Below are 13,616 nucleotides of genomic sequence, written 5' to 3' on the forward strand. Positions count from 1 at the left end.
TTTATTTTGGGTTAAATTTGTTCTCATTTCTTATAGTGGAGTCTGCTGAAATGAAACCTTTCCTAATGTAAGTATTTAATCATTAAAATTTTCCTCTGTGCATTCCTACATCCCATAAACTAAAATTATTCATCCCATAAACTAAAATTATTCATCCTATTTTGAATACTTTCTAATTTTCCCCTTTGACTCATAAATTATTTAGAAGTTTGCCATTTTATTTCTAAATGTTTTGGGATTTTCCTTAACCATCCTTATTGATTTCTAATTTAATTATATCATGGACAGAGAATATATATGGTCTCATTTATATCACTGTAAATTCATGGAGACTTTTGATTCAAAATTAATGGCTTAAATTGACAACTATTCCATGTGTCCTTTAAAAGAATATGCATTTTGCATTTGTTGGGTGGAAAAGTCTATAAATGTCAAATATGTCAAGTTACTTAATGGTGGTATTCAAGTTTTCTGTATCTTTACATATATTCTGTGTACTTCTTCTATCGAGGATTAAGAGAGGTACTGATTCTAAGTATACTTGTATATATATACATATATATAATATGTCTGTTTCTTCTAGTTTTATTAATATTTGCATCATGTATTTTGAAACTCCAATGATGCTCTATTACTATGAATATTAACATTCAGATTGTATGACTTCCTGATGAACCTGACCCCTTATAATACTATAACTTTTATTTCCTGGTAATAGACTGTGTTCTGATATTATTTTATTTGATATTTAAGCAACTCAGGTTTTATGTTAATTGTTAGCATTATCTTATTTTTTCCATCCTTATAATTACTTTGTTTCTTCTTATAGACAGCATATAATGGAGCTTTGTTTTCTGTTTGTTTTATTTTGTTTTTTTTGTACCAGGGATTGAGCCCAGGGGTGCTTAACCACTGAGCCACCTCCCCAGCCCTTTAATTTTTTTTTTGAGATGGGATCTTGCTAAGTTGCTTAGGACCTCAGCCTCCCAAGTTGCTGGAATTATAGGCATGCCACCATGCCTGGCTTGTTTTTAAAATCTGACAGTATCTAACTTTTTAATTAGGGTACTTACACCTTTGCATTTAATGTGATTATTAATATGGTTGGAATGAAATCTATTAACTAGCTGTTTGTTTTTATTCCTTATGTTCTTTTTTAAAATTAATTTTAAGAAATGATCTCCCTTTTTGTCTCATCTCCACTTCTGTGTGTGCATTTTAGCATTCATTATATACATCTTTAACTTATCAGGTAATATAGAATTTTATGAATAATGTAAACCTTTTAGCAGTATACTTTTTTTACACTATCCTTTCCTTTTTGCCACTAAGTAAATTTAAACATTTAAATTATGGCAAACTACAAATGAAAATTACCCTTTTAAACATTTTAAATTTAAAATAAAATATTGTTATATATATTCATATAGTTGTACAACCAATAACCAGAGCTCTCTACATCTTGCAAAAACAAACCCTGTAGTTCCCTCTTACCCTCGTCCCAGCCCTTGGCAAGCACCATTCTGCTTTCTGACTCTTCCTCACATGAATGAAATCATACAGTAGTATTTGTCTTCCTGTAACTAATCAACTTCATTTGACGTAGGTACTCAAAGTTGACCCATGTAGCATGAGTCAGAATCTGATTGCTTTCTAAGGTGCAAAAATAATCCATTATATTTATAATATCACATTTTGTGTGTTCATGTGTCAATGAAAACTTGGGTTGTGTCCGAGTTTTTGGCTGTCCTCAATAGTACTGCTATGAACAAGGTCTACAAATATCTGAAACTGCTTTCAATTCTTTTAAGTGGAATTACAGGATCAGAGAAAATTATCTTTGAATTTTTTTAGGAACTGCTATTGTTTTTGATAGCAGCTGTATCATTTTACATTCCCACTTAGAGTGTACAAATTTCCCAATTTCCCCAGATCCTTGCCAATACTTCCTATCATCTACTTTTTTTTTCTTTTTTTAAATAGTAGTCATCCTAATGGGTTTGAGGCTTTATTTCATTGTGGTTTTGATTTGAATTTTCCTAATTATTAATTAAAAGATGTGGAACATGTTTTCATGTGCTTTTTAGCCCTTCATATGTATTCTTTAGAGAAATATATTACAATAATTTAATGAAAATATTATTATACTTTTAATATCACATAGCCAAGAAATTCTTGCCACATCCCATGATATGATCTTTTCCTCCTAGGGTTCTAAGAGTTTTATAGCATTAGCTCTTATTCTTAAGTCTTTGATTCACTTGAGTTAATTTTTGCATAGCATGAGATCAGGAAAGAATTCTTTTGCATGTGCATATTCAGTTCCCCAGCACCACTCTGTTAAAGAGATTATCTTTTCCCTTCTTCTTCTTTTTTAAAAAATCTCTTGACCATATATATATGAGGGTTTGTTTCTAAGATTTATTCTATTCTATTGATCCGTATGTCTGTCTTGATGCCAGCACCACATTGTTCTAATATTGTACCTTTGTAGTAAGATTTGAAATCAAGAAATGTGAGACCTTTATCTTTGTTCTCTTTCAAGATTAATTTGGCTATTTGGGGTTCCTTGAGGTGTCCTACGAATGTAAAGAAAGATTTTTCTATTTCTACAAAAACCACTACTGTGATTTTGATAAAAATTGAATTTAATCTGTAGATCTCTTTGGGTTGCTACTGACATCTTAACAATATATTAAGCCTTTCAATCCATAAACACATGATGTCTTCCCATGTATTTGTCTTTAGTTTCTTCCAGCATGTAAGTCTTTTACCTTCTATTTTAAGTTTATTCCTTAGTGTTTTATTCTTTTTGATGGTATTTTAAATGGAATTGTTTTCTAAATTTCTTTTTTTGGAATGTTCATTGTTAGTATATAGAAACAATTCATTTCTGACTTTACTGAATTCATCTATTAGTTATGATAGTTTTTTCTTATGGTTTTCTACAAATAAGAACGTGTTGTTTATGAAAAACAATGTTACTTCTTTCTTTCCAATTTGGATGTCTTTCTTCTTCTGTACTAATTGGTCAAGTTACAACTTATAGTACTATGTAAAGCAGAAGGGACATAAATCGGTGCCTTTCTCTTGTTCCTGATCATAGCTTTGGGGCTTTTCACCATTGGGTATGATATCAGATGTGGTCTTTTCACATATAGCCTTCCGTTATGTAGAGATAGTTTCCTTCTTTCCGGGTTTTTAATTTTTTAATCACAAGCTTTTGAATCTTGTCAAATACTTTTTTGGCATCAATTCAGATGACAATATGGGGTTTCTCCATTCTGTTAATATGGTATGTTAACATTGATTTTGAATGTTTAATTATCCTTGCATTCTAGCAATAAATTCTATTTGGTCACCATGTATAATTCTTTTAATGTGATCAGGGATGTTGGCTTATAGTTTTCTGTAGAATACAGACGTGTTCTATTCAATTCTAGGGAAGTATTTAAGGATAGATGGTGTTAATTCTTCCCTAAATGTTTGGTAGAATTCACAAGTGAAGCCAGACAGTTCTGGACTTTTATTTATCAGAAGGGTTTTGATACTCATTCAGTATCCTTACTAATTATAGGTCTATTCAGAATTTATATTATTCAGTTTTGGTAGGCTAAGTTTCTAGAATTTTTAATTTCATTTTGGCTATCCAAATGTTAGCTACACTGTTCATAATATTTTTATGATACTTTCTATTTCTGTAAAATTGGTTGTATTGCCCCCTCTTTCATTTCTGATTTTAGGTATTTGAATCCTCTTTATCTTTTCTTCATCAGTCTACCTGAAGGTTCATTAATTTGTTAATCTTTCCAAAGCACCAACTGTTTCATTTGATTTTTTTTTTATTCTCTTATTTCTGCTCTCATGTTTATTATTCTCCATTTCTGCTAGCTTTGAGGTATTTCTGGTTCCTTAATTATTAAGTTAGGTTGGTTTGGGATCTTCTTCATTCTTAATATAAGCATTACATTATTAGTATTAGCAATGTTTATATTCTATCCTATACATTTTGGTGTATTGATTTTCTAATTTCCATAGTTATATCTTCTTTGACCCACTGGTAGTTTGAATGTGCTATAAAGTTTGGATCCTGAATGTCCCTCAAAGGCTCATGTGTTGAAGACATGTTGGGACATCTGCCCAGTGTTGCGACATCTGCAGCGGGTCTGCTCTTAGTGCCCCCAATACCACCACAGTCAAGGAGGACTATATAAATCATGTAATGTTTAGTATGAAGAATTTTTACTGGCAAAATTAAAAGTATCAGTGATTTCCTTTTGGTATCATTTTATTATTATATGAAAGAGCAAACAATTCAGTATTTCAAATACAGAGAGATTATGTTCACTGATTCTCTTTTGCATTGTGTAAGACGATTTTACTATGAGGTAGTCTCCCTTATGAGCAGTGCATGAATTCTCTACTAAGTTTTTAGACTATACCTGTTCCCTTAAACAGGTTCCCAAGAACGTTATCCTATAAAGATGTATGTATGTATGTATGCAGATTTCAAGGGCTTTTTAAAGGATTCCCACATAGAAATTTGTACCATCCTGGCAGTACTGTTAGTCCAAGAAGACTACTGTTTTTGTTTGAGGTCTATCCCTGTGAACCCATGAACTGGTTAAGTACATTCAGTAAAAACTAGGTGAATGAGGTCTTCAACCAGTATATCGTTTAAAGATCATATTTTGCTTAGTAGTGATTACTCATCTATGCCTTGAAATGTATTTTTGGGGTTCAAATATTTGTTACCTGTTCCGAGTTCATTCAATACAAGTTTTTAATTTGACCTGATCATGATTTAAAGCTATCAATAATTTTTATTACTGATGTGAAATAAAATAATTTACTTAAAAAATATAAAGATTACATACTAAAAATTTTTCTTTTGTAGGATATAGCAAATGAAGAACACAAAAAAATTGAAATGTTAAAATCAGAAAACAAGAAGCTAGAAAAACAAAAAGGAGAATTAATGATAGGGTTTAAGAAACAATTAAAATTAATTGATGTTTTAAAAAGGCAGAAGGTGAGTATCAATGAAGGATTATAGATATTATCGGGACCTTTGTATTAGAGTTTTACTTTGTTTCATTTTGGTATCCTTAGACAAATTTTTATCTAAATAAAATCTGTTATACATAAGCTTGTATAATGTAGCATGTAAGTAAATTAGTTACATGGGAAATGGGACTGGTACAAATATTTGCCAAATATAGAATAACAATAACAATAACTATTTAGATGACTATTTTACTTTTCAAACCTTAAAGTACTCCCACTTTCATTTTTAAGGCATTATACAATATTGAATTTTAATGGTAGGTTGGTTCAGTATTACTGTTGGGATAAGAAAGGGTTTTCAAATATTTGCTTATTAAAATGCATGTTTTTCAAACTTATATTTTGATATCTGTCTGACAATATTGATTTCTTTTTAAACAGATGCACATTGAAGCTGCCAAGATGCTATCTTTCACTGAAGAAGAATTAATGAAGGCACTTGAATGGGGCAATTCATGAATGATCTACTTCAATTAGTCTCTATAACTTAAAAAGTTAAAACTTTTTAATTTCACAAAAATCTTCAAAGATTTCCTAACTTAGATGTGGGGATATAAAACTTTTTCTCATATGTAATTATTAATGAAAAAGGAAATATTGTATAAAATAAAGCAGCAAGAATTTTTTAATCTATTTCTTACGACCATTTTTAATTTTTATGACCTTTTTGATATTTTACCACTGCACTTAAAAATATTTTACATCCTGGGAGATGGAGCAAATGGTAGAATAGGACTCTCCAGTGATCCTTCCCACAGGTGTAATATTTGGCACCCGAAACCTACAGGCACTGAGGTCTGTCTGCCTACTGATGAGGTTTGTACATAATCTAAGTCTGCTGCACTGGCTAGCAGACTTGTCTGTCTTGCAGGGACTATGAATTCCTAAATGGCACTAGGAGTCAAGGGGACATCTGCCCAGTGTTGGGTTTTACTGAAGTGGGCCTGCTATAAGTGCTCCTAATACCACCAGAACCAATGAGGACTGTAATGGTGGAACATATAAATTATGTATGTTTAGTATGAAGAAGGTTTACTGGCAAAATTAAAAGTATTAATTTGTTAAGCCTGAGATGTATATAGGCACAAAGATGTAATCTGACATCAAATATATAAAGTGGAAATATACAGCAATTTTATGTGATCAAAGTTATCAGTTTAACATAATAACCTGTTTTATAAATATGTGCAAGTCTCTTTAATAACCACAAAGCAAAAGCCTGTAGTACACTAAAAAGAATCAAATCATACAATTATGATAATGGAATGTGATGGACATTATTACATAGATGAAAACAAAAATTGGTGTGAATTTTTGTATACAATCAGAGATATGAAAAACTGTGCTTTAGAGTCTGGGGATATAGCTCAGTTGGTAGAGTGCTTGCCTAGCATGTACAAGGCCCTGGGTTCAATCCCCTGCACCACCACTGGGGGGAAAAAAAGAAAAATTGTGCTTTATATGTGTAATAAGAATTGTAATGCATTCTGCTGTCATATATAAATAAAAAATTAATTAAAAAACCAAACCAAAACAAAACAAAAACACAATTAGAGAAAATTACTCAGCCACAAAGGCCCTAAGAATGGAAGATCAAGAAAGCAGAATCACAAAACAGTAGTAGTAAATGCTGATGATAATCATCTGGAATGTTAATGGATTAAATTTTCCAAATAAGAGGAGCTAAATGGATAAATAACAAAATCCACCCGTACACTTCCTTAAGACTCAGGATGTACACAAAGTAAAGGGATGGCAAGAACATATTTCACACAGAGAGAACTAGGATAGTTATGTCAAAGTACACATTAAACACAAACTAGATTAAAGGTCATTATGTAATATCAAGAGCATTAATAAGAAACTGTCAAATATGTATGCACCTAAATACATATAGCAGTTTTTATTAAATGATCTGAAGGGAAAGATGGTATAGGACCTCAATGACCCACATTCAACAATGGATAAATTGAGAGAAAAATCAAAAATTGAATTTGAGTTTCAGTTCTAAAAAACAAAATTCCATCCAAGAACAAAATACATATTTTTAAGTGCACTTAAAACATTCTTCAGGATAGATCACATTAGTCCACAGAACAAATTTTAATAAAATTACATCAAGTATCTTTTTTTAACCACAATGGTATAAAACTATAAATTGGTAACAGAAGGAACTTCAGAAACTTTACAAATACACGGAAGTTAAAAAATATGCTCCTGAATAACCAGCAATCTGTGAGGAAAAGGTAAATCTTGAATTTGAGAGGAAAAATGAAAACTAAAGCATTTCTAAGGGAAGTTCAAAGCAGTAAATGCATATTTCAAAAGGAAATAGTTCAAAACACCAAAATTGCACCTCAAGGAATTAGAAAAAACAAGCTCAATTCAAAATTAGTACAAGAAAGGAAATAATAAAGATAGACATAAGGGAAACTGGAACTAGGAAAATGAGCCAGGTTGGATATCCCTACTCTAAAAATCCGAAATCATCAATCCTCCAAAATCCAAGACATTTTGTCTGACCTGATGCCACAAATGAAAACCACTTAATGTGACAGGTTGTAGTTAAAACATTGTTATGCTAAAAATACTGTAAGAAATTGCCTTCAGGTATGTGCATATGGAATATAAAATGTATTTCATGTTTAGGATAGGGTTTCACCTCCAAGATATTATATATGAAAATATTCTGGTCCAAAGCATTTCAGATAATGGATAATCAACCTGTGCAAAAAATTAATGAAAAAAAAGGTTGGTTTTGGAAAAGATTACAGTTATCTAAACTTGAACAAGACTAAAGTTGAATAAAAGATTCAAAATCAGATGAAAAAGACATTAAAAAGTATCATAAGACTAATACAGTTATATGCCACCAAGTTGGATAAGTTACAAGAAATAAATTTCTGGATGCACACAACCTACTATGATTGAATTATTGTTATGGTTTAGATATGAGGTGTTCCCATTGTTCAGAGATGAAGCAATTGGATTATGAGAGGTATAATGGCTTAATCCTCTGATATGGATTAACTGGGAGGAGGAGACAGGTCACTGGGCCTTTAGGGTTTATATTCTCTGCTTCCTAATTGCCATGTTCTGAGTTGCTTTCCTTCACCATACCCTCTGCCATGATGTCCAACCTTTTCTTGGACCCAGAGCTACAGAACCAGCCATCTATGGACTGAGACCTCTGAAACCATCAGCCAAATAAAATTTTCCTTCTCTCAAATTGTTCTTGTCAGCTCTTTTGGTTATAGCAGCCAAAAATACTGATTAAAACAGAAATCGGTATTGAGAAGTAGGGTCATTGATGTGACTAACCTGGTCACATGGTTTGGAAGCATTTGGAGCTAGTTCTTGGAGGGTGGAATTTGCTAAAGTTTGGAGATGCAAACCTAATGGGTGAATCTGGTGGGGTTTCACAAGACTAGAATGTCCACAGGACAGTGGAGAGTAAAGATCGGGCTCATGAGGTTTCAGAGAACGATTCTACTGGAAATTAAACTACAGTCTATAGAAGTTGTCTACATTTTGCCCATGTTCAAAGACTGTTTGTGAGGCTGAATTTAAAATAATGGACTAATTAATCTGATGGAGGAGATTTCAAGGCAGCACAGCATTCAGGCAGTGGCATGGATATTACTGGAAGCTTTTAACCAAGTTTACTGTGATAATTAGGAGCAGAAAGCAAAGATTTGAAAAACTTGGTCAGAGAAGTGTGAGTAAAACTGGGGCTAAGGAAGGTGTGGTTATCAAAGAGACACTGGTAATTACTCAGAAACAATAGGAAAGACTGATGTTCTGAGGACAGCTCAGAAATTGACAAGATGACAACCATGTCAGGCTCAAGGATGCAAAAGTTCTTTTGAGAAGAAACCCTGCGTGAACCCTGCTTGCAGGGTGGGGGTGGGACAGGAAGTAGTTTCACCTTGCTCAGCCACTCAGGCTGCTTACAGCCATAGTCCTTAGAGACTGCTGCTCAAGACGGCAGGAGACCTTGGCATCAACTGTGTGGTTCTGCACGAATGCAAGATGCTAGAATTAAGGGGATCATGTAGGATTCCACCAAGATAAACTTTTCTTCCTCTAATTATTCTTGTCAGGTGCTTTGGTCACCGTGATGAAAAAGCTGACTAAAGCAATTATGAAGAAACAAAATCTTAACAGACCAATAATGAGTGTCTTCAAAGAAAAGCACTGATGGTTTCACTGTGAATCATACCAATCATTTAAAGGATAGGAATTCTTCTCACTGTTCCTAAAAATAGAAAGGAAAAGAAAAGGAATTCTTCCAAACTCAACTCAGAGTTACTAGCATCACTCTGATACCAAAATAAGAAAAGGCATAACCAAATGTAAAACTCAACAAAATATCAAATTGAATAGTACATAAACATTATTCACCATGATCAAGTGGCAATCATTCCAGGAATAAAAAATGATTCAATATATAAACATATCACCCTAGTGGAATGAAGAACAAAAACTTTCAACAGATGCATAAAAATACTTGATAAAATTCAATATCCCTTTATGATAAAAATGCTGAAGAAACTAGGTATAGAGGGAATGTTCCTCAGCACAATCAAAATCATATGACAAAATAGCTAACATCATACCAAATGGAAAACTTGATCTTTTCCTCTAAACTCTGGAAAAAGACAAGGAAGCTCATTTGTGCTACTTTTATTCAAAATACCTGTGGGGGTCCTAGGCTAGGGCATTTTATTAGGCAAGAGAAAGAATTGAAAAGGAAAAATTATCCTTATTTGCAAATGATTTATATATAAAGACCCTAAGGACTATACCAAATATCTGTTAGATCAAATAAATTCAGTAAAGTTATTGGATACAACAGTCAACATAATAAATCAGTAGCATTTCAATACACTAATAGCAAAGTATCTGGAAAAAAAAGCAATCCTTTTTTACAAAAGTTATCACAAACAAAGAAAAAAAAGGTAAATTTAACAAAGGAGGTGAAAGATATCTGTTCTGAAAGCTACAGAATATTGAATGAAAAAAATTGAAAAAAAATGAAAGATGTTCCATGTTCACAGAAGAACAAATATTATTAAAATGTTTATACCACCCAAAGAGACATATCAATGAAGTCCACCTCAAAACACCCATTATATTCTTCACAGATATAGGAAAAAATCCTAAAATTCATGTGTAAATACAAAAGACCCCAAATAGCCAACATAAGGACGGGGGGCAGAGGCATATAAAGCCTGATTTCAAAACATATTACAAAGTTATATTAACCAAAACAGCATGGTACTGGCATAAAAACAGACACATAGACCAAGGTAAAAAAAATAGCACAAATAAATTAATGCATTTACAACCAAATGGTTTTCAACAAAGATGCCAAGAATACATGATGGGGAGAGGACGGTCTCTTCAAAATACTGGTACTAGGAAAGTCAGATATCCACATGCAGAAGAATGTCAGACCCTTATCTCTCAATATATACAACAATTAATTCAAAATGGATCAAAGACTTAAACGTAATACCTGAAATTAAGAAACTACTAAAAGAAAACAGTGGAAAAGCTTCTAGACATTGATCTGGTTAGTGGTGGCCAATTATTTTATTGGATATGACCTCAAAAACACAAGCAATGAGTTAAATGAACTTAGAATACACTAAAAGCTTTCTATACAATAAACAGTCAACAGTGAAGAGACATCTACAGAATGTCAACTTTTTTTGCAAAGTATACATCTGATAATATCTAAAATACATATGGAATTCAATTTAATAACAATACAAAAAAATCCCACTTTACAAATGGGCAAGACATAATTAGATGTTTCCCATATAACACATATAAGCCAAGTATATGAAAAAAATGCTCAATATCATTAATGATCATGGAAATGTGATAAAAACCACAACAAGATACTACTTTGCTCTAGTTAGAATGGAGTTTACCAAAAAGACTAATAACAACAAGTACTGGGCAAGGGTGTGGAAAAAATAAAAACTTGCACACTGTTGGTGGGAATATAAATTATCAGAGCCATTATGGAAAACAGTATATAAGTTCCTCATATATTAAAAATAGTGATCCCATTATTGGATATATATCCAAAATAAATGAAATCCATATGGTGAGGAAACATGTGCACACCTGTGTTTACTCCAACACTATTCACAATAATCAAAATATGGAATTAACCTATGTGTAACAATGGATGAATGGATAAAGAAAATGTGATAAATATACATAATGTGATACTATTCAAACAAACAATAAGAATGAAATGCCATCATTTGCAGTAACATGGATGACCTTGAGGACATTATGTTATCATAATAAACCAGGCACAGAAAGACAATGCACGATCTCAATCACGCTCATGTAGTTTCTGAGGGGAGGGGGGAAAGCTAATCTCACAAGTATAGACAAGAATTGTGGTTGCCAGAGGATGTGTTAGGGTCTGTAAACAAGTCAAGACGGCGCCTGGCATTTTGCCAGAGGGAGTGGTTTGTGAAGTAACGCCAGCGAGCCATTAAGTGTGAATATTCCTTATTGGTTGACTGCTGTATCTAGTTTATGTTAATTAAGATAAGCTGTGTGTAATGTATATATACCCCTCCTGTCCTACAATAAGCAGCTCCCACTACTGCTGTATCAATGTACACAAGTTGCTCCTCACCCCTAGGTTATTTTGCTGCTGCTGGACTGCAGCAAGGATGAGTGATTGGAGGGGACATATAAATATGTTGGTCTAAGGATACATAATCACAACTAAGAGGAATAAGGTATTTATTACATAGCATGATGACTATATTTAATGACAATATATTATGTTCTTGAAAAATGCAAAAAATGGTTGTTATGTGCTCTTAACACAAAAATGGTAACTATGTGAGTTAATATATGTGTAAATTAGCTAGATTTAATCATTGCACAATGTATTTATACTTCTAAACACTGTTGAACATGATAAATACATGTAAATTTACTGTCAATTAAAAATTATTTATGTTCTAATAATTTTATATTCATTTATGAACTAGAGAGATTTTTAAGTACCTATGATGATCAAGCTCATTTGGTAATAAAGCACTTTAAATTCTTACTCTCTTTATTTACTATTCTCCTCTTTTATATTTGACAGCAAAATGTACTTTAAAACCAAAGTCTAAATATGCATTTCCCTGGGCAAACCAAATTGGTAAAGTTGCTAAACATAACTAGAGATGGAGGCAGTTCACTAGAACCTAGAACTTGGTATAAACTAAGGTAAATAGACCGTCTAAAAGATGGGATGCAAAAAAAAAAAATCTCTGAACAGTAGGACAGGTACTGAGAAGCTAGCCTCCTAGGTTTGGAGCCTAGGAGCACATATGCATGCATATATGTAAAATAAATTTTCAGTTAAAATACTCATCTGACACTTGTTTATAAATTATGAAATACAGTGATAGAAAATGCAAGAAAACATTCCTACTCTAACTCTAAAACAATAGTTACGCTGACATCTAGTGGTAATGTACAGAAAAATCCAGATTTTACCAAGTTTGATGGTATCACTTTTCTTCACAAATTTCTTTCCTTTTCTGAAACGCTTTCCTAAACTCTTCACCAAGCATATCAATATCATCCTTTTTTCAAATATTCCCTATAAGAAAAATATTTTGTGTTACTTTTTGAATGCCAGAATATTGCACTAAATGCTTTAAGACTAACAAATATACAGACATGAGTTTAGTAAAGTTATCCAAAACAATGAAATTTATTCAATAAATTTATGAAACTTAAATCAATATTTTCCAAAAAATATGACTTTACATTATAAGTATTCTTAGACCTAATTTCCTGACTTATCAGATCCAGAGCAGGAACTTGTGATAGGAATCTGGGATCTTCCACTTTATAATTACAATTTCCTGGAAGGAAAGGAATTTATATTGTACCCTACTCTTGTCTAAAACAGTTCTATAATAAGATGGAGGTTAAAGGTGAAGAGACTAAGCTCTACTAGACTCATACATGGAATCAGTTCTTCATGCCTCTCTTCTATGGCTAATCAGTGAACATTCTATCTGTCAGGAAAGAATCCAGATTTGGAGTTAAGTCATTTAAACAAGCCCTTTGAAATTCTTCATACTTCTATTTATTTTTCTTTTCCCCTATAGAAAACAGCAAAAGCCTCTTTAAAACAAAATTAAACTGAAATATTTATCTTGCATTCTAAAGGAAGAGGTTAGTTAAGTTATCCAAAACAATGAAATCTATTCAATAAAATTTTTGAAACTTAAATCAATATTTTCCAAATGATTGAAACAATCATTTAGGTCATTTGGGGCCATTAGGACAAAGAATAAAGGTCATTTTGGGGTGATCAGGATTATAAGATTATCCTCCTGCCTCCACAATAATTCTCCCCACAAAAAAAAATTGACATCCAGTTACTCTCCTAGAATTTATAACTATTTTATGAAATTTATTAATTACATACAAATTTTTCATTAATAAGTCCATTGAGAATAATAATAAACATAACTAATTTCATTAATTCTAAACAATTA

The 13,616-nt window shown here is 32.1% G+C and overlaps 1 pseudogene; it reads left to right on the forward strand.

Moving 5' to 3' along the window:
• The window catches only part of LOC143390115 (testis-expressed protein 9-like), a 29,141-nt pseudogene extending 23,615 nt beyond the window's left edge, over positions 1-5,526 (forward strand).
• The last annotated feature ends 8,090 nt before the right edge of the window (positions 5,527-13,616 follow it).

The sequence above is a fragment of the Callospermophilus lateralis genome, unplaced genomic scaffold (assembly GCF_048772815.1).
Source record: "Callospermophilus lateralis isolate mCalLat2 unplaced genomic scaffold, mCalLat2.hap1 Scaffold_147, whole genome shotgun sequence".
In the NCBI taxonomy this organism is placed as follows: Eukaryota; Metazoa; Chordata; class Mammalia; order Rodentia; family Sciuridae; genus Callospermophilus; species Callospermophilus lateralis.